Below are 22,937 nucleotides of genomic sequence, written 5' to 3'. Positions count from 1 at the left end.
AAAAACAGTTTTAATTCCTTTTAGTTAATTTGGATTTTATTTTCTTAGCTTAGCTCTATTCCTCCTTTCTCTTGGGTTTGATCCCCTACTTGCCCCACAAGTAAGGTAAAACTAAGATTATTATTAACTCCGGTGAGAAGAACAACGATATTCTCATCAGAATTTTGGCGCCGCTGCCGGGGAAAGATAAAGGTATTAGTGGTAAGTTTTGATTTAAAATTAATTTATTTCATTTTTATTTTATTTTATTTTTTTCTTTTGGTTTCTTTCTATAAGTTCAAGTGTTGTTGAGATTTTAAGAGAGAAGAAAGAAGAAAAAAAAACATTGAAAAAAAAAAAAAAAGTCATTCCCGTTTATTTTTTCACCCTTGACAGCAGAACTTAAACTGACTGTAACTTTCTGCTCCGATCTCCGATTGTCTATTATAATATATTGATTTGGGGTAGAACGAAATTTTCTATAAAATATGACATAGTCAGCAAGATTGTGGTAAGTCAGATTCTGTTTTTGAGTCTGTTTACTATCATTTCTGCTAACATTTCTGTTTTGCTTCTTGTAGGTGAACATTTTTTTTTCTTCTTTTCTTTCAATTTCCTTGAATCTTTAGTTAGGTTTATTTTTTTTTTGTTTAGAAACACTTGTATAAGATTCTTTGTAATTTTTTTAATTATCCAAGAAGGCTTGGATTGTAATAGACTAAGGAAGGACGACGGGTGGACAATACCGTCACGGCTCCTTAGGTTCGCACACCAAAATTGGAGTTGGTGGCCTAAGTCGACTCAAACTGTCTTCACCCCGTTTAGCACGGGAGGTAATCTCGAAACACTCATGCCACTCTTTGCTAGTGGGTTACTCCTCGCCTTTGTATGTTATTTTTCCAATTTGCACACACTTGGAATAGTTAATTAAGTAGTAAAGAGCACCACTCTCCTAGGGATGACATGATAAGATAAGGATTGGAAGTCATTACCAATTCCTTGCTCTAATTAGGATAATCAACTCACTAGTCATCCAATCAAATTAATTAAAATCAATTAGACTTGACTATAGGGCCCATGAGCTCAATAGGAGAAATTCCGCTTCAAGTTGTGCCAATTGTGTTTCTTGATCATTTTTCTATCTAGTAAGATCTTGCCCTTTGAGGGGATAGACTCAGTCTATTCAAGAAAGGAGGTATTTAAGAGTGCCCTTGCTTATGCATTATGCGCCTCCTCCGATCTGGAGATCCGAATGATTCAAACTTGACTTCATAGAACCGAGTTGGAAGGCTAATTGCGCTATTTCTACCTAGTTAGGAGTTGTCTAGCTTTAGGCAACCTATCTAGGTCCAGTCTTTTCTTTTTGTGATTGTTTGATCGATTGTGTGATTTGCATGCTTGGTAGACGTTCACAAAACAACGTGCTAGAACCATTTGATCCTGAGATCGAGCGTACCATCAGTAGGATACGCAAGACACCATCAGTAGTTATGATGGGTGATCGAGAACGAACTCTCAATGAGCTCTTCGCTCCAGCTTCCGCATCTCCTCCTACATGCATTGTTTTACCATTGAACAATGTACCTCAGTTTGAAATTAGGGCTGCCACCATTAATATGCTCCCTAAGTTCCACGGTTTAGAGCGTGAACAACCTTACACCCATCTTAATCGATTCTTGACTATATGTCAAACTTTTAGAAATCAGAGGTGTTTGATCCTTGGTCTTTCAAATCTGTATAGAATAGTTGAATATTTATTTTATGAAAAATAAGTACACTCTGGATCAAATGTGCATTTCTCATAAATTGCTTCTGTTGTTTATTATTTTTTATTATTCTATTTCAATGTAAAATGTATTTTTTGGTTTCTGGTGAATCAGAGTTGCAATTCACCTCCCCTATTTCATGCATTTTAATTTTTAAGGTAGCCTAGGTTGTCAATCAAGACTTGATAATGTCTTAAAAGAGTTTAACCACTAATTAAAAAGAGATCCACTGTGGGATTTGAAATGTTGCGTAATCAAGTACTTGGATTTTCGTCCTGACTTCTATACCTTATCCCTTTCTCTGGTTCTTTTGACCACTATGGGAAAAAGTTTGGTGAAGAATGGAGATTGAAGAATTAAATGGATTGTGAGATGGTAAAAGAATCTTCTTTACCCAATGACCCACTAAAACCATTTTCATTATATCAACAAAACTTAATAGGTATTGGTGAATAAATCCATCCATCTCCTTTACATCAACAAAATTTGATAGTTACAATGGAAAAAGGAACACATCCATCCATCTCTACTACTCAACTAAATGGATCAAAGAATGCCCTACCCAACTCCTCTAGATTCACATCTTCATCCTCATTACTTACATTAGCATTGTCTTCTCCAGAAAAGATTAAATTCCATGAAAGTTCCAAAATTCCTAATAACTATAAAATTGTCCTCAAGTGAAACACAAGTACAACACTAATCTTTACAGACCCAATAGGCAATATACTTGTGTGAAGAGAAGCCCGTAACTCGATAGTTCTTTCCATCCACCTCACCATCATATATTAGCATCCCTAATTGGCCCACCCATATGCTCTGTAACAAGGTCAGCAAGCCTTTGGACCAAAAGACCGAACTCAGTGGCAGGACAGTCAAATGTGAGACAGTGTGCAATTGCTCCAACTCTTCAAGAGCATGGTCAATGGCTCGATTGACAACAACTTCAAAGCCCGGGTTCCCAAGGTTTCTTTGGAGATCTGCAAGTGACGGCATTTTTCCTTGGTTTGCAGAATCCATGGAGAGCTTGTATATGTCATAGAAACCATCGACCACTTTCTCCTGGTAATCAAGAACACTGTAATCCTCGCAAACCGATGAACCAAACATAAGCAAAATCAATCATGAAAAAGCTAATCACAAAGCATAATAACATTTTTCCCATTAGTGAAAGGAAATGCAAGTGCTAACAAACTAGCATAAATTCATAACTTAAGGGGCTTTTTAACAGAACTACAATGCAATAGGGACTAGTTTCAAAGTGCGCCAACTGCATTTGTACTCGGACTAGACCCATTTTTATGCTCAACCTTTAGCACATTTGAGGAACAACAACAAAAAATACAATGGTTCAATAGTAAAATGACATTTTTTGACACTACAGCATGATAAGTAACAGTGATGCTATTGAATGTTAACAGCTGGGTGTGAAAATGAACTTTGCACAAATTCAATACATGCATTGGAAAATGAAAATGATAAAAATGTTTGGCCCGTCATCGTAATTCACCACTTCATAAGAATTTATTTATTATGGAATGCAAGTCCTGAGACCTTTATATATTAGCCAACTAATCTCAAAACTTTTTCAATAACCCTTAGTGGATATGCTTCTATAGACTATCGTATAAAAAATCAAGGTTTATAGTCAAATCTTGAATTTTTAAGCAGAAAGGCAATGCAGCATAACTGCCATATATGTCGACCTGATTTCACCATTTTATTCAGGTGAATTAATGTTACTCACCAACACACTAAATGAGAAATATGTTGGAGAAAAATGTATGAGTATATGGTTGTTTTCCTTTTAAAGAAGTGATTTTTCTTAACAAAAAGAGAGGAAATGAGACCCAAAGCAAAGTAACACAATAGGCAAGAACATAAACTTCAAATTGGCAAGGAAGAAAGTGTAAGCATAAAACCAAAAATAGATTCCAAGTTCAACAGTGCTCAAACTTACCATCTGATATTGAAGAATAATATCCAAGAAAGCATCCACAACCTTCAAGTACTCATCAAGGCCATTGTATTGAGTAACCACCTATAGTTGTAAATTCATTGAAACCACTAACAATTTTTCAACAAAACAATGAGCATAGAAGTATAATACAATTAAAGTGGGAAGAGCTTTGTTCTTTGTAAATTGAGTCGGACGTGGTTGTTTCTTTCTTTTTTGGGGTTTGTTTGTTCTTCTTTTTTCTTTTCTTTTTCATCTTTGCTCTGTAAGGGGGCCACCTCATCCTCATGTTCTTCTCTTCTCTTTTTTAATAAAAATGTACTTATTAAAAAAAAATCTAAAAACTAAATGGACGCTGCACACAGGGAAAAAGGACAGGACATAGTATAGGGCACAGGCATGATGTGTACAAGTTTACTATCTACGTGGCCAAACCATATGGTTGTTTATTAGATGGACAATCTTAATTGGCCATGCCATCCCTCCACATGGGGAGAAAAAAACAGCCACCACATATAAGAGGTGTGGAGTGTCATGAGAAGATATAAAGAAGTGTGGTGTGTCATTCTAGAAACATTTTCTCAATGAACACAAAAATCAGCGATACCCATTGCAATAAATGAAAGCATAAAAACATAAAAAGTGATATATGAGCTTCATATCAAATGGGTAACCTTACAAAAGGATAGAAAAGAGATGGATTGGAATCCACTGAACTGTTTATCACAGCAGGGACAATAACCACTCAAAATCAAGAGATATATAAGGTTGAAAATAGAAAATTTTGGGAGATAATATAAAAATAGAAAACATAAGGGGACATTTGAGCTGCCCAGAAAAAGGGAAGCTCATCAAAGGATAGAAATAGATGAATTTGAACCCATTTAAAGAGAAAGTTTTTTTTTTTCTTTTTTTCTTTTTAGAGATTTTACAAAAATATGCTATCCTGTCTATGCAGGAACACACCCAAAACTATATGAAACACTAGCAGATGGAGTAACAAAGTTGTAGAGAAGTGACATTTGAGCTTCCCATTATACAGATACTTCATCAAATGATAGATATAGAGGTATTTGACCTCATGTGAGAGTGAAAAATAGAAAATTTGCAAAGATTCTACAAAACTAATATATGTTGGCACACTTGCACAATCAATAACACCTATCAAATGTATACTTCATCAAATAATGGAATGAAAAGGATTTGAAGTCGAGTAGTATTGAACATGCAGAAATGTTACCATTCCTTCACACTTATACCTATCAAAGAAAAAAAAATGAAAATTTGAAAGATTATACAGAACTCGGTATATGGGTATCAAAGTAGGAACAAAAATCAAACAAAAATCTACATGAAACTCCAACAAAAGAGAAAATAAAAAAATGGGTAATTGATATTCGAGCTTCCTATCAAATGGGTAATAAGCAAAACGAGAGAAAATGATGCATTTGGTGCATGATATTGTAGTGATCAGTCATCATTGCTATTAGTTCAACTACAGTTGTTGTTCCCTCTAGAAGGGACAAGTATGCCTGAAACTCAAGAAAATTTAGTTATTTAACCTCAATGAACTACTGCAACCCCTCTACACCTCTTAAAACATCTGCATTTCGTCCTTGTTCCTGTTGGTGGGGCAGAAGCAGAATCCACTATGAGAGCGAGCATTTTTCACTATTGTTATTAATGGGTGCTGGAGCAGTTGAACGTGCACATGACTCTAACAAATCAAGGAAGTCCCACGTAGGCTTGTAGCTACAGTATTCGATTCGCTTTTTCTTTTTGGTTGAATCAGATCAGCTTCTAAGTAATCTACCAGCTCAAAATATGCTTTTCCAACCTATATCCAATATGTTAAAATCTTAAATGCTCCAATTCTAATAGAATTATATGGAAAAAGAGAAATTTATAGAACTAAGAATTATATGGAAAAAGGTGTCTTACAAACTTAGTTAAGTTGGCATTTCCATGAGGAAAGAAAACTGAGTTTTATATGAATAATATCCTTGATTTCAATATCCAAATATGATGTGTATCCATATTTCATATATTAAATTGGATTGATTGGACCTGGATCTTAACAAATTGTCATTAGAGGGCAGTGGGTCCTCATACGGAGATTGTATAAGAATCTGATCCGAAGTATCAGAGCCATTCTGGATCCAATGCAATTATTATCAATTTGATTCCAGATTGAAACTGACCCGATCCTAACCCAATCCATTGCGTGTGCAAATGTCATCTTATGAAACAGAAGTGGTTAGTTTTCTTTTATTGATGACAGGTTTAAGAATGCAGCCAGGTTTTCGATCCTAGGTCTATGGTATTAACACATACTTTACCACCTCACCAAGGTGGCGCTTCATGTTAGTAGTTCTACACCATTTGTAACAATGAGAGTGATTTGGCCTTGGGGGAACTATACATAAAGAAACCAATGAACAAAGCTTAAAGCAGCAGCATATGCCAGATATACAACACAGAATGATCTGAAACAACTATTCCTCATTTTAATTTCAGGATACAATACAAACGCCAGCAACATTGTTTGAGAACTTTGTACCTCATCACTTAAATGCAAACTCAACAAGACAAGCACCTTCTGTGGTTTGTTACTAGTATTTTTTAAATTCATCAAATGGACCTCAATTATACTTGCAAACAAAAAAATGAAGAAATATCTTTTGCACAAATAAGAATCATTCATTAGAAAAACCCAAAATTAAAGAAGTATCATTCATTTCTTCATGCTCGTTCCAAGCTAGACATATCTTTTGCACAAATAAGAATCCCTTGATAATTAAATGCTTATTTAACCAAAACAGTGGGGAAAAAAAGTAAAATAAAAAGCTATAGTCTCATTGAAAGGATACCCAATGAGCTAAACCTATATAGATTTCAAAAGAAAATGAGAAAACCAAAATCTCAGTTACTAGTGAGCAACAACTCAGAATCATATTCAACGAAACAACAAGGAATTAGAAGTCAAAAAAAGAAGAGTTACCTTAAACAAATACGTTCCCGTGTGAGCATCCACAGCAATAAAAGGATCATCGAAAAGATATATGTCAGCATCTTGGTATAATGCATCTTGGTACCCATAGCAACAGTTACCCGTATTCCAGGTTCTAGTATCTGGTCAATTATAACATTCTGCAAATTTAGTAATCAAATCAATCAATAAACAACCAAAAAACACTAACCATACTTTCAGGAATTACCAAAAAAAACAACTTAAGAAAATCAGTAAGTGAAAATATATTATATTCCAACAGACTAAGAAAATCATTAAGTGAGAATATATTCAAACATAACATACCCTCATTCCAAATGAAAGGCCTCATGATCGCTCTCCATGTCTTTGCCCAATTCTTGTATATCATCAATTTCTGAGGAAAAATTCATAAATAAATAAATAAGACATTACTTAAAATTTATTCAATTAAATGCATTAAATCAAGTCATTAGTTTATAAAGATACTTATAATTACCTTGAATACAATCTTTTTTCTTTCTATTTGGATTCACAGGACATATTAGCTTATCGTGTCCAAGGTTATGACAGAATGCACATTTTCTTTTCTTCTTTTGTTGGCTCAACTTAATACTGCTTTTCAACCTACCCGTAGTATCAACTTTTTCTTTTCCCTTGTCATCCTTCTTTCTACTCTTTGTTCGCGTGACATTCGGGTCTAAAAGTAACTGAGATAGGTTACATTTTCCTTTTTCAAGTGCCTCTTCATTCGGTTGAGCAACAATTTCTATAATTTCTTCCATTTTAATTGCATAAATTTATTTTGACAAATCATTTACGGCATTCGTAAAAAATGCGTATGCTTTCATTGAAGATGATGCATAACTGGCTAATATAGTAGCCTGTTTACACATATTACCATATCTCAATGCTTCGGAAGGTTCATAACCATCGATTGTTACTTGTACATCCATCACCCTAAATTTATTTTCCCCTTGTCTCCATCTCTCAATAATAAAGTGTGATGGTATAACATCAATGTCAAGATGTGTGAACACCTTTAAAAAATGTTGACAAACAATTCCAAGAAACTCAAATTTTTTACACCACGCGTACCCTCGTAGGTATCCACATTTATTTTCAAAATAAAGTCATCAGGCTCGCCAAACTTTGTTTTCACAAAAAACGTCTGAATTCCTTCTTCCATCTCCCTTCTTTCAACTTTATATCAGAAAACTTGGACCCATTCTTCCTTTAATTTTTCAAATATACTTCTCGTATAAATTGTTGCTACATGTTTCAAAAGCAAGTCATTGTCATTGACACATCGAAACTTGTGCTCTGTCTCATAATCTTCATCACTCTCCTTTTTCAAAATATTCTTCAAAGCTTCTTCATACTTCACAACAAATTCTCTGAGACCTGTTGTCGAATTAACAAATCTATCAAAAAATGCATTGATGCTTTCGCTACGCCCAGTGGTATTCATACCAGCAAAAAAAATTATTCGATTATACGTAGGCACCCAAGATTCTCGTATTTCAAACAGGTGTAGCAACCATTCATTTTCTTCTAATCCATTTTCCTGAATCACATTATGCCACTGTTTTTCGAACTCTTCCCCAGAATACGTCGACCAAATACATTTTTCTATCTTACTTCTGAAAGTAGAATTTTCAAAGTATTTATGAAATAATTTCTCCGTAATTTCTTCCGAATGTGCCAAATACATAGATGATGACGGCGGTTGGGAAAAACTTTGGCAATTGCATTCCTCATTGCCAAGTCCTGGTTTGTGATTATTGAAATTGGATGTTTTTTCCTCATATTTTTAAGCCACATCTCGAACAACCATACAAAAGTAGTCTCTGTCTCATCTCCTAAAAGAGTGCATCCAAATTGGATAGATTGAAAATGATGATTGACTCCAGTAAACGGGGCGAACGGCATCTTGTACTTATTTGTCCTATAAGTTGTATCAAATGTAACCACATCACCGAAATATTCATATGACAATCTTGACCTCGCATCCACCCAAAAAAAATTAACTGCTCTCCCATCTTCATCACATTGTATCCTATAGAAAAATTGTGGATTTTCATTCTGTTTTTCAATAAAGTACTCAAGTATACATTGTGTATCACTTCTTTCCAAATCCTGTCGCCAAACATTTCAAAGGTGATTGTAACAGTCTCTATCATCAAAACCGATCATATCTCCACGAAGAATTGATGGAACTTTATTAATTTGAATGTTTTGATTACGAAATGTTTCTGTTAGCTCCTTAGCTACGCTCGACATATTTCGATTCGACTTCATTTTCATTCCCCTCGATGGCGTCACAACCTTGTGATTATGATCATCATTGAAAATCGACACTCTCAATTTTACTACATGTTGATCGAATACAATACGCATGTTTGCTTCACATCCACATTTAAAAGTAGAACAATTTCTTACAATTCTCTTCTTCCCCTTTTCATTCTCATCTGTTATAACATCTTCTTTTATCCTAGATGTTGAAAGCGCCCTCGATCCGCGGGGTGCGTGGATCCGCTTTTGACCCTTAAGATTTGGGAGTCGCCACCTAGTTATTATGGTCTAGGAACCAAACTGACTCTAAAACGGATAATGAACTAATCTACTATAGAAAATCTGAATCCGAGGATCATGTTACGGGGTTGGAAGGTGTTAGGCACCAACCCCGCCCGACCATTGTCGGTCTCTACTTATCCCAAATAAATCTACATCGCTAATGACAAACCTAGATTAAAAAATAATGAAAAATCTTACCTTCGATCTGCAAAGGTGATATTCCCTCAAATCTGGTGGAAAACGGCACCTTGTACCGTATTCCTCACTTCGTTCTATCTCCGGATCTGATTTCTGATCTCCGAGGTAAGTATCTCCTTCTTGGATCTGGGTGCTTCGAATTTGTTATGGATTTTTGAGATATTTTTGAGAGGTTTTTGGGTGTTTTTTAGGCTAAAATCGGAGTAGGGGTGTTAGGAAGGAGTTGGGACTCCAAAATTAGGGTTTTGGGGAAGTTGTGGAGGCTTCTTCACCTACTTTTTCTTGGGTTTTTTCTTGATACGAAAATAGGGTGTGGAGGCTCCTATTTATAAAGTTTTAGAAGTATTAGGGTTTGATTAGGGTTTCTTTTAGGGTTTCAATTAGGGTTTTGACTTAGTCTTTAGGGTTTTAGGGTTTTGACTTTAGTCTTATGAGATTGACTTGATTAGTTTAGATTAGGGTTTGATTAGGATTTTGACCTTAGTCTTATGAGATTGACTTGATTAGTTTAGATTAGGGTTTTGATTTAGGGTTTTGACCTTAGTCTTATGAGATCGACTTGATTAGTTTAGATTAGGGTTTTGATTTAAGGTTTTGACCTTAGTCTTATGAGATTGACTTTAATACTTGACTCTAGTCTTACTTAATTGACTTTAATTTTGACTTTAGCCTTATTTGATTGACTTTAATATCTTGACTTTAGTCTTGCGATTGACTTTAAATTTTTGGAGAACCCCCCTCTATTATATCTTTGATTCTTTGGACCCCCAAATGGAGGGGTCTTTGAAGAAATATCTTGCGAACCATCAACAATTTTTCTTGAAAGCCTGATTGATCAATTTTTTGGTTTAAATTTTATAATTAATTTTATTAATGTTTCACTTTACATTATTTAATGATTTATTTATTAATTTCAAAATTTTTAATTATTAAAATTGTTAAATTACCGTTTTACCCTCGGAGAGGATTTTTTACGTTTTAAGTCGTTTTTCAATGTTCCAGGATGTTTTGGAATCAGTTTCTCGTAAGGAATTCAATGAAAAAGTTTATTTTTATCATTTATGAAATTTTTTGTGTGAAATGATCGTGAATTTTATTAGGGGTATTTTCGTAATTTTGTCAAATTTTGTGAAAATTTGTGAAATGATTTATTTGGTTTCGATTTGTTATTTTATGTGTTTGAATGGGTTTTCCTAAGCGTAATGTAGGCTCTAGTATTGTTTTGATGTTAGGGGTATTTTGGTAATTTGGTCATTTTTAGTGATTTTTATCGTGAAGCTTCTTTTTGGTTTGCAAGATGATGATTTCTATGTTTCTGGGGTCGTATTACCTAGCGTAGCGTGATTTCTAAGTTTTGTCAGTTCGAGATACCTCATCAGGATTTTTGAAACATATCTAGTAACAAAATGAAGCATTGGAATAAACATCCATCATTGGGAACCTTTGCGATCGGGTTGACGAGTTGATTAATCAGGCGAGTGCAAAAATGGGGTGTCTACAGATGCCCCTCTTTTGCAGAGGGTTGAAGCAAACTAGATAGCAAATCTATTTTGGTAGATAGTGCGATATCCGAATGCCAAAGCTAGTGACAGTTCATTTTGCAGCCTGATTTAGCAATTCGTTGGGGTGATCAGATCCTTGAGCGTAAACTCTCCCCGAACTAAAAGATTGTCGGGTCCTTGAACGAGAACTCTCACTGACAGTGTCAGATCCTTGAATTTTAGAAAATTCTCCTCGACTGATGTAACAACTATGCAAGTGTGTGGACTCAAAATATGAGATAGCTTTCAAAGAATTTGAGTTGGAAATGAGTCAAATCTGAGCATGAAGTAAATATAAACTGAGCATAATTCCAATAGAACCCTTGGCGATATCTGAGCATAATTCCGAGAAAGCCCTCGGCGGTAACTGAGCATAATTCCAAGAAAACCCTTGGCGGCATCTGAGCATAGTTCCGAGAAAGCCCTCGGCGGCAACTGAGCATAATTCCAAGAAAACCCTTGGCGGCATCTGAGCATAGTTCCGAGAAAACCCTCGGCGGCAACTGAGCATAGTTCCGAGAAAACCCTCGACGGCATCTAAGCATAATTCCAAGAAAACCCTTGACGGCATCTGAGCATAGTTCCGAGAAAACCCTCGGCGGCATCTGAGCATAATTCCAAGAAAACCCTTGGCGGTATCTGAGAATAATTTCGAGAAAGCCCTCGGCGGCAACTGATGAGACTATCGTTGTTCTTCTCACCGGAGTTAATAATAATCTTACGTTTACCTTACTTGTGGGGCAAGTAGGGGATCGAACCCAAGAGAAAGGAGGAATAGAGTTAAGCTAAGAAGATAAAATTCAAATTAACTAAAAGGAATTAAAACTGTTTTTCTTTGTATTTTTGAACTTATAAGAAAATGTAAAATTACTAGAAAAGAGACTAAAGTAAATGAAATTAAAAGCAAGTAAACTTATGAAATTAAAACACCATTAGAGGTGGATCTACCTAGAACATGTTGATGAGCAATTCTTAGTTTCAAGCCTTTTTGTAACTCAATCGTAAGGGCTTGTGTTAGCTCCTTAGATCGGAAAGTTTTGCAAATGAAATGAAATAAGGGAACATAAACAAAGTAGAATTCTTTGAAAACTTCCTACTACCAATTATCTAGTTTAAGCATACTTTATCTTGATCTAATCTAAGCATAAAGTATCTATATTAAGAATAATAGGTGCAAGAAACTTAAAGAGAAATTATAAGCATTTTAAATAAAAGAAAGGCATGAAATTAAAAATAACACAAGAACTTGCTCTAGGCTTTTCCACTCTCCAATGGAGGGGAACTTAGCCTAATGTCATTGCAAGAGAGGGAAGATAAGAGATGAAAGAACTTTTCTTCATTTCATGGAGAAAATTACAACTTCTTCTTCTTCTACTTCTTACAAGACTAATTAGCCAAAAGAAAATAACTAGAAAATGAAAATACAAAAAATAAGAGAATAGGCAAAGAGCCTTAGATTAAAGGAGTCTTGGATAAGAGAACCAAGATGGGACCCTTTCTCTAGAAATGAAGGCTCTATTTATAGAGAAAAATGTGTGTAGAAGAGTCTAAAAGTAGCCTCCACTTTTCTTTGCACAAAAAGACAAAAGAGGAGAATATGAGTTAAGGATTAGGGCATTTCAAAGTGGGCCCAAATACTTTTGCCTTGAGATTTTGATTCCAAATTGTTGATTTTCTGCACAAGAAACACACGTAATTAGATTTATCTAGTAAATGAATTTATTTATATATAATTAAGCCTAATTAACATGCAACGTGGTGGTTTGAGGCTTATCATGATTATTATCTTAATATAGAGAAATAGGTACAAAAATCAAGATAAATATCCGAAAAATGTGCGTATAATTGAGTGTTTGGAGACACTCATCAGCAACTGAGCATAATTCCAAGAAAACCCTTGGCGGCATCTGAGCATAGTTCCGAGAAAACCCTCGGCGGTATCTGAGCATAATTCCAAGAAAACCCTTGGCGGCATCTGAGCAAAATCCAAGATAACCCTTGGCGGCAACTGAGCAAAATCCAAGATAACCCTTGGCGGAAACTGAGCAAAATCCAAGATAACCCTTGGCGGAAACTGAGCAAAATCCAAGATAACCCTTGGCGGCAACTGAGCAAAATCCAAGATAACCCTTGGCGGCATCTGAGCAAAATCCAAGATAACCCTTGGCGGCAACTGAGCAAAATCCAAGATAACCCTTGGCGGCAACTGAGCAAAATCCAAGATGACCCTTGGCGGTATCTGAGCAAAATCCAAGATAACCCTTGGCGGCATCTGAGCAAAATTCAAGATAACCCTTGGCGGCAACTGAGCAAAATCCAAGATAACCCTTGGCGGCAACTGAGCAAAATCCAAGATAACCCTTGACGGCATCTGAGCAAAATCCAAGATAACCCTTGGCGAAAACTGAGCAAAATCCAAGATGACCCTTGGCGGTATCTGAGCAAAATCCAAGATGACCCTTGGCGGCATCTGAGAAAAATTCAAGATGACCCTTGGCGGCAACTGATAAAAATCCAAGATAACCCTTGGCGGCAACTGAGCAAAATTGGCGAAGGAATGAAGGACTTTTGGGAAAGAATGAATGAATTTGGAAAAGACTAATCAGAGTGAATTGAATAAATCTGGAAGAGAAATGATCGAATCCAAGAATGATTGGATCCAGGAATGAAAAAATACCATATTAGTTGATCTCTGGGCACAGTCAAAAGTGAGATCCGAAGTGCTTTTGTTTGAACCTCAAGGATTTATCCAAAAGTTTTATGAATTTAAAACCTGAGTTTGAATCTCAAGATTTTTTCGAAAAACTACTATCAAGAGGGTAACCTTAAATTTGAAGTTCTCATTATTTTTTTTAGGATTAACATTGCTCAAAAAGAAAATGTTCCTAGTTTGACAATGGCATTGAAAATAATTGAACACATCATTAAAAAATGCTCCTAGTATAAGGGGGAGAATTACATATTTAGAGGAAAAAGAAAAATGCCCCTTGTATGAAGGTTTGAAATATTTGATTACCACAAGCGCAATAAACATCTAACTTTTAATTTTGATTAATTTTATTGAAGATTTTGAGTCAGGCTCAAGAAAACAAAATATTTCCTTTTGAGACTCATCATAGAATTCACCCTTCTCTCCATTGGTTCACTTGGGGAAGTAAGAATTTTCAGATCGATCATAGAGAAGATACTTGTAGCTTCTGAATCTATGCCTGGTTTAAGCTGAGTATTGAACTTGATGATTCGAACTTCTGATGTTTCAGCTCGGGCCGCTTTCAGCTTGGGATTTTCTTCTGTTTTTTTTTATTGCTCTAACTTTTGCCTAGATCGCCTTTTCAGGTTTTCAATCTAGCGAGCTTGCTCTAGCTTTTGCCTAGATCGTCTTTTCAGGTTTTTGATCTAGCGAGCTCTTTCTTTTTTTCTTTACTCTGATTGTTGCCAAAATTGTCCTTTCAGATTTTCAACCTTGCAAGCTTGCCTTAATTTTTGCTTAAGTCGCCCTTTCCGAGTTTTCAACTTAGCAGGCTTCTTCATTTTTTTTTTATCTTTTTCTTCTCCTCTGAAGTTCTAGAATTACTGTTTGATCATGCTTCGCTACCCTCCTTGACTTTTTCACACGGTACTTAGGAGGACTTTTATAGGTAGGCTTGGGACTAGGCATAAAAAGAAAGGAATTTTGAGGCTCAAAAACCCAAATGCCCCTTGTGTGGCATTTCATTTAAAATTTTTTCTTGAACTTTCTTCCCCATTTTGGATGATATTTCTTTTTCTTTTGAATTTTTTTCTTTTTAGATTTTTCCTTTGTTGGGGAATCTATATATATATATTTTTATTTTGATGTGGTCGGACCTGAAGTAACTTCTCAAGTTGCCTACGTACCCCAAATTTTTGGGATCAGACCAAAACGTAGTTCAAATTTTCCCTCCCCTAGGTTAGGTGATCGGGCTGAGAAAAAAAAAGGCATCATTTTTTTTGAAAAGACTGCAAAGGGCTGAGAAAGGAGATAATGAATTGGGTAGCAGGAAAATTAATCCGGCCAAAGATGGCCTCCTTAAATGTAGTACCATTTGATTCGGTCAAGGTTGGTTGACTCTAGTAGTTCAGTAGTTCACTTCTTGAAGTCTGACGACTTTTCCAGACAGTATTTTCTTAATGAATGAATTTCTCCAATTGGGTTCAGACTTTCTCCTATAGTCGAGGAGGAGTGTTCAATTTTCTTTGAAGTCTGATAGTTAAATCCTTGACCTGTAAATGATGAGCTTTGACCTTTTTGTCAAATGCACGGGTGACTCTTCTTAGATAAGCTTGCACATGGTACAGGGCTTTAACTCGTTTTCTTCGATCAAGTTTAATTCTTCATACTACTGACGAACCCAATCTGTTTCTAGCAAATGATTTTCCAACAAGACCCTGAGAGACGAAATTTCCATTTCAACTGGCAAGACTGCTTCCATGCCATACACTAAGGAGTAGGGAGTAGCTCCAGTAGAGGATCGAATTGAAGTTCGATATGTCCATAGCGTGAATGATAATTTTTCTGACCAATCTCGATGTGATTGACACATTTTCCTGATGATAGTCTTGAGACTCTTACTAACTGCGTCAACCGTTCCATTGATCTGAGGACGGTAGGGGGATGATTTGTGCTTCCGGATCTTCAACTTTAAACATAGAGTAATGATTATGCTTTGAAGTACGACCCATTATCAGAGATCAATTCAAAAGGTACCCCCATATCGACTGATAATATGTGATTTGAAACTCAAGATGTAGTAAGGATAGTGCTGATACATTTTATAACATCTTCTTTAATTCCATCGATATAGACGAGTATCTATTCCATGTTGAACAACACCCAAGCTTGTACCTAACATACCCTCATATGATCATACGAACAAGTCTTTTGAAATTTCTGAGTAAATTCATTACCCCCTCGTGTTCCTTTCGGGATAAGATGGTTTCTATTTGAATCTCTTTAGGAATTATTTTTTGTTTCGAGGTCAAAGACCTTTCCTTTCTCGATTAAAGGTTGAGCCCGACTCTTATCTTCTTGTTCAAAAACGAAATCTATCAAATTATTAGTTAATTCGTTAATGTGCTCGAAGTATTCAAAAATTTCTTTTATCCGATCAATTTTAGATGGGGCAACAGACACCTCTATAGACTCGATGAACTAACTTGACTCAATAGGAAAGAGTAGACTCAATCTAAGGAAGACATGACCTTGCTGGAAAAAAGGACTCGAGCTGAGGACTGAGATATTGCTTATAACCGGTAGGATTGAAGCACTATGATCTTCAAAGAACAACTAGACGATGTTGAGAAATTTTGAGGTCATTTCTGACTATTGATTTGATATTAACGTTTACTTTAACTGACCGGATTTACAACTCTAGCTAGACGATGGACGATTGAGCTTAGACACAATGATAACCCTTAAACCTCTTTGAAGGTGAATTTAACCAATTTCAGTGTCACCCCCTTGATAACATTTTAAATGAACCCTGAGATTTTATTGAATTTTGTGCACCAATCCATTAAACAATTCATTAATATAATGATTATTCAGAAAAATAATTTTATTGCACTCTTGAAAAATATTGACAAATAATGTTTTCATTGAATAACAACTTCCACAAACATATTTCAATAATTTTTCATGCAAAAATAGATTTTTTGTAAATCATTTTTTTCTGAAAAATATTTTTTTTCCTTTTCTTTTTTTTAGAAAATATTTTCTTTTAGAAAAAAGTTTGGGAAAATATTTCACTTTTGAAAAGCATTTCTCTTCTGAAAAATATTTTTCTTCTGGAAAATATTTTTCTTCTTTTAAAATAGGTTTAAAATCCGAATCAGGAAGAAGTTTGAATTTCATTTTGATTCAAATGGCTCGGCCCATAATGATCGTTGGATTGAGATGGACTGGGTCATTATTGTAAAAGAATGGATTCTTTATTGGGTCGGTGCACCCATTTTAATTTTCAAAAACAACATTTGATCCTTGAAGACAATCATACACTCTGATCTACACCATTCACATCACTCACATACATTCATCAATCAACAGGCTCAATTTAATAAACAACCCGGGAATACCCACGATAAATTCGAGTCGTGACCTACTCGGAAGGTTTCTAGACTCTAAGCTTAATACGTGCAATGCATTTTTATCTGGCCACTCTTGCCCAAGCACACCTATATACCTTTCGATACGTGGTGACTTGGTTTGATATACCGTATAGGTGATAATCTAAAACCTCAATTCACTTCTCTAAAGCCAAAAACAGCCAGTTTGATCTCCAGTTGAGAGGTGGCGCACAATGCTGAGCAAGGGCCCACTTAAATACCTCTCGTCTAGAATAGACGTAGTCTATCCCACTCGTACAGTAGGGTACAGCGGGGCAAGATCTTGCTTAGGCACCGATTTTGACCAAGAAGTGCAATTGATATACTTAGATTATCTTTTATACTTACGGGTACGAGTCAAGAGTTGTAGCTTTCATAAATGGTTTGGCATCCCACGAGGGGACCGACCACGTACTAGTACTACGTTGGCAATCGGGACATGTGACTGTGTGGCTCACAATAGGTCAAAGGCTCAGGTCACTCCAGCTTGGGTGCATCAATACATCTCTCAGAATCACCTGATTAGATGGTATTGATGCCCCAGTTTGATATACCATAAGGTACATGACTGGAGTTGTGGTTTTCATGAATGACATCGCATCTCCGAAAAGATCGGGCCACGCACTAGTGCCACATTAGCTATATAGGACGTGTAAGTGTGCAAAACAGTAAACGTGCATGTGGTGTATGCAAAACAGGGTGGGGTGTGCCCAGGGCCTTTTTCAAACACATGGGCCCATGGGCCAGATTATGTCATCACATATGGATATCAAATGAATATTGATCAAGAAAATAATACAAAACCCATCACATCGAAATTAAGATGAAAGCAAACACATCACAAATATATCTGTAGAGATCATGGCACATTATATGGGCATATAACACAAATAATAATTAATCTGATCCAACATTAAAAAAGCCCATAAATTTGTTGTCTATGGTCTAATCAAGGGTTATTTTTGGGTGATCCAAAATAAATCGAGATTCCAATAGATGTTACATTGATGATAGAATGACAATGGTTGAGATGAGCTCACTCTCAGGAACATTAATTGTGCTAATATTAGATAAATTCGAATTTTCTGTGAATTTGAAAAATACAATCCGAACTTACATCGATGATATCTAAGGCTCCCGATAACGAAATCGAGTGAACTCAAGTTTTAAATTAATCTACTCGATGAGATCTACATTTTATTAAAGGTGCCTAGACTTAATTCTCAACAGAATGTTCTGTAAAAACGTTTTAACGTTGTTGTCCCAACCTTCATTCAGAAATAATTCCAGATTTATAGATTGAACTTGCATCGATGATATCTAAGGCTTCTGATAACGAAATCGAGTGAACTCAGGTTCTAAACTAATCTAATCGATTAGATCTACGTTTTACTAAAGGTTCCCAGACTTAATTCTCACTAGAATATTCTGTGAAAACGTTTTAACATTGCTGTCCCAACCTTCATTCAGCAACAATTCCAGATTTACAGATTGAACTTGCATCGATGATATCTAAGGCTTCCGATAATGAAATTGAGTGAACTCAGATTCTAAATTAATCTACTCGATGAGATCTACGTTTTATTAAGAGGTTCCTAGACTTAATTATTACTATAATATTTTGTAAAAAAGTTTTAACATTGCTGTCCCAACTTTCATTCAACAACAATTCTAGATTTACAAATTGAACTTGTATCTATGATATCTAAGGCTTCCGATAACGAAATTGAGTGAACTAAAGTTCTAAATTAATCTACTCGATGAGATCTACGTTTATTAAGAAGTTCCCAGACTTAATTCTCACTAGAATATTTTGTAAAAACGTTTTAACATTACTGTCCCAACCCTTATCATTCCATCATTTTCATATGTCAATTTGAATCTTTCATTATTTAGGGGTCATCAAAAAGTGATCCTTAATTGGAAAAAAAAAATGCAATACCCAAAATCATCTACAATCAAGACAAAAAAAATAAATAAATAGAAAAAAATAAATAAAATAAATCCAACTAAATAAAAAAAAAACTAGGTCATCTTGGCAATGCTCCCATACTTGGGGTTTTTCAAGTTTGATCCTCAATAGTCCCCAGTGGAGTCGCCACGGAAAGCCCCCTCGATCCGCGGGGTGCGCGGATCCGCTTTTGACCCTTAAGGGTTGGGAGTCGCCACCTGGTTATTATGGTCTAGGAACCAAACTGACTCTAAAACGGATGATGAACTAATCTACTATAGAAAATCTGAATCCGGGGATCATGTTACGGGGTTGGAAAGTGTTAGGCACCAACCCCGCCCGGCCATTGCCGGTCTCTACTTATCCCAAATAAATCTACATCGCTAATGACAAACCTAGATTAAAAAATAATGAAAAATCTTACCTTCGATCTGCAAAGGTGATATTCCCTCAAATCTAGTGAAAACGGCACCTTGTACCGTATTCCTCACTTCGTTCTATCTCCGGATCTGATTTCTGATCTCCGAGGTAAGGTATCTCCTTCTTGGATCTGGGTGCTTCGAATTTGTTGTGGATTTTTGGGATATTTTTGAGAGGTTTTTGGGTGTTTTTTAGGCTAAAATCGGAGTAGGGGTGTTAGGAAAGGAGTTGGGACTCCAAAATTAGGGTTTTGGGGAGGTTGTGGAGGCTTCTTCACCTACTTTTTCTTGGGTTTTTTCTTTGATACGAAAATAGGGTGTGGAGGCTCCTATTTATAAAGTTTTAGAAGCATTAGGGTTTGATTAGGGTTTCTTTTAGGGTTTCAATTAGGGTTTTGACTTAGTCTTTAGGGTTTTAGGGTTTTGACTTTAGTCTTATGAGATTGACTTGATTAGTTTAGATCAGGGTTTTGATTTAGGATTTTGACCTTAGTCTTATGAGATTGACTTGATTAGTTTAGATTAGGGTTTTGACCTTAGTCTTATGAGATCGACTTGATTAGTTTAGATTAGGGTTTTGATTTAAGGTTTTGACCTTAGTCTTATGAGATTGACTTTAATACTTGACTCTAGTCTTACTTAATTGACTTTAATTTTGACTTTAGCCTTATTTGATTGACTTTAATATCTTGAATTTAGTCTTGCTTGATTGACTTTAAATTTTTGGAGAACCCCCCTCTATTATATCTTTGATTCTTTGGACCCCCAAATGGAGGAGTCTTTAAAAAAATATCTTGCGAACCATCAACAATTTTTCTTGAAAGCCTGATTGATCAATTTTTTGGTTTAAATTTTATAATTAATTTTATTAATGTTTCACTTTACATTATTTAATGATTTATTTATTAATTTCAAAATTTTTAATTATTAAAATTGTGAAATTACCGTTTTGCCCTCGGAGAGGATTTTTTACGTTTTAAGTGTTTTTCAATGTTCCAGGATGTTTTGAAATCAGTTTCTCGTAAGGAATTCAATGAAAAAGTTTATTTTTATCATTTATGAAATTTTTTGTGTGAAATGATCGTGAATTTTATGAGGGGTATTTTTGTAATTTTGTCGAATTTTGTGAAAATTGGTGAAATGATTTATTTGGTTTCGATTTGTTATTTTATGTGTTTGAATGGATTTTCCTAAGCGTAATGTAGGCTCTAGGGTTGTTTTGATGTTAGGGGTATTTTGGTAATTTGATCATTTTTAGTGATTTTTATCGTGAAACTTCTTTTTGATTTGTAAGATGATGATTTCTATGTTTCTGGGGTCGTATTTACCTAGCGTAGCGTGGTTTCTAAGTTTTGTCAGTTCGAGATACCTCATCTGGATTTCTGAAACATATCTGGTAACAAAATGAAGCATTGGAATAAACATCCATCATTAGGAACCTTTGCGATCGGGTTGACGAGTTGATTAATCAGGCGAGTGCAAAAATGGGGTGTCTACAGATGTATGTTTGCCTTCATGTATGCAGACATATCTTATCCCAGTCATCGTATTTGAACCTCTTATCGTCCTTAAACTACTTCGTACACGAATGCAAAACCCTTCCTGACGTCCGTATTCTTCATAGTATTTTTTTACTTCCTCACTTGAATCAAAAATCATCCCAGCATATGGTGCATTTAACTTTCGAACATCTTTGTTAGGACTGAGGCAATCAACACGTTCCCCAATATCTACTTCCATAATCAAAGATGATTCCACATTTTCATTCACATGCACACTTCCACACTTGTCAACGTCAATCGTATCCATGAAGAATTATCTAAAACAAATTAACAAAGTCCCAGTTGAGGTTAACTAAATATATTGAAATTTATATTTATTCAACATCTAAATAATAATACAAAAGGAGTTGCCAACTCATATTTCTTACATTCAAATCAATGATACTCGAAGCTATCTAAAAGAATAAATGAAAAGTCATTTCTAAAATCTTCAAAAGGATTAGTGGCATGTGTGTCAAATAGCTAGTTAACTTACCCCGAAAAGCCTTAGAAAATATGACCAAATCTCTAAGGCCACTTGTAATGAATGAGTAAGTGATCTACATTTACTTATTACATCCCCAATTTCATAAATAATTTATCACACCCTAGTTAAATATTAAAACACACAATCAAAAGATTACAAAAGCTTGGTTCAACTAATTATTTCAACATACAAAGCATCATAACACATTGAAACAACTTTAGCAGTCGTTTACAATTAGGATTAGGCTTATATAAAATCCTAAATCTAATAAATAATGAAAGAGTGTGTTTCTATTGGCACCCCAACTTTTACCTATTCTCAACATTACAAAGTGTTATAACACATTGAAACAACTTCAACAGTTATTTACAATTAGGATTAGGCCCATATAAAATCTTAAATCTAACAAATACAAATCTAAAACAAAACAAAAAATTTGAGAGTGTATTTCTATTGGCACCTCAATTTTCACTTATTCTCAATGATGACTTATTTTTTTAAGGGGTGAATCTCCATTTAATTGCAGATATGCCTCAATGGTAGTGACAATAACATATCATCATAGTTAATCTGATAATACGTGCATAGTTTTATACATCATTGGCAGATATCTTAGAAGAAAAAAAGCAATCCTAATAGGATGAACATGACCACATAATAAATAATGGAACACAAAGATTAAGAAACAACCCAAGCAAAACAATGGCTAAAAACAACACTATTTGTTCAAGAATTTCTTAGTTGAATTGGTGTCCGATCCGAACATGAACAATCATAAAAAATAAAATAAAAACACACATAGGAATTTCCATTCGAACCCATTTCTTCAAATTAAACGCATAAGGATTGTAAAATTTTCAGTTAAACATATATAAAACTCAGAATAACCGAAGAAATTTAAAATAAAAAGTAATTAAGGGTTTCTGATTTCGTGGATACTTGGATATTTTGATTCTAGACAAATCCATACGTATAATATACCATCGGAAAAGAAGCGATGCAATTAACTCAATATCCATAGACCATTAATTAATGAAAAATGAAACACACAACAATAACTCAATATCAGTGAACCAAAGCAGCTTTCAAAATAAAATTTGTCGATGATTCGTCATAATCGATACATAAAAAAAAAACAAATGAAATAAAAATATGAAATAAAAAAAAAATTTAAGAGTTTACCTTAGGGTTTCTGTTGGAGAGAGAGAGAAAGAGGGAAAGAGATGAGGACGAATCCGAGTTGGTGGAAGAAGAAAGGATTGATCTAAATATTATCTTGATTTGATTCTACCTTCTATTTTTCAATAATATCAAGTTGGTTTCTCTCTTACCCACTGTGAATACAACATGTTGAGCCAAATCTCCATCATGTAAAACTTGTTCAACTTAGATTGAGAAAATCATACAGA

At 35.0% G+C, this 22,937-nt stretch overlaps 1 non-coding gene across 1 annotated transcript; it reads right to left on the bottom strand.

Moving 5' to 3' along the window:
- Positions 1-22,057: 22,057 nt before the first annotated feature.
- LOC147381784 (small nucleolar RNA snoR122) lies at positions 22,058-22,134 on the bottom strand. Its single transcript, XR_015174362.1, has one exon. It is a non-coding gene; the product is annotated as a small nucleolar RNA snoR122 (small nucleolar RNA).
- Between the last annotated feature and the right edge of the window lie 803 nt (positions 22,135-22,937).

Source organism: Akebia trifoliata, unplaced genomic scaffold (assembly GCF_017979445.1).
Source record: "Akebia trifoliata isolate Shusen 1 unplaced genomic scaffold, ASM1797944v1 Contig00260, whole genome shotgun sequence".
Classification (NCBI taxonomy): Eukaryota; Viridiplantae; Streptophyta; class Magnoliopsida; order Ranunculales; family Lardizabalaceae; genus Akebia; species Akebia trifoliata.
The sequence above is the reverse complement of the archived record's forward strand: the minus strand, read 5'-3'. Positions and strand labels throughout refer to the sequence as shown.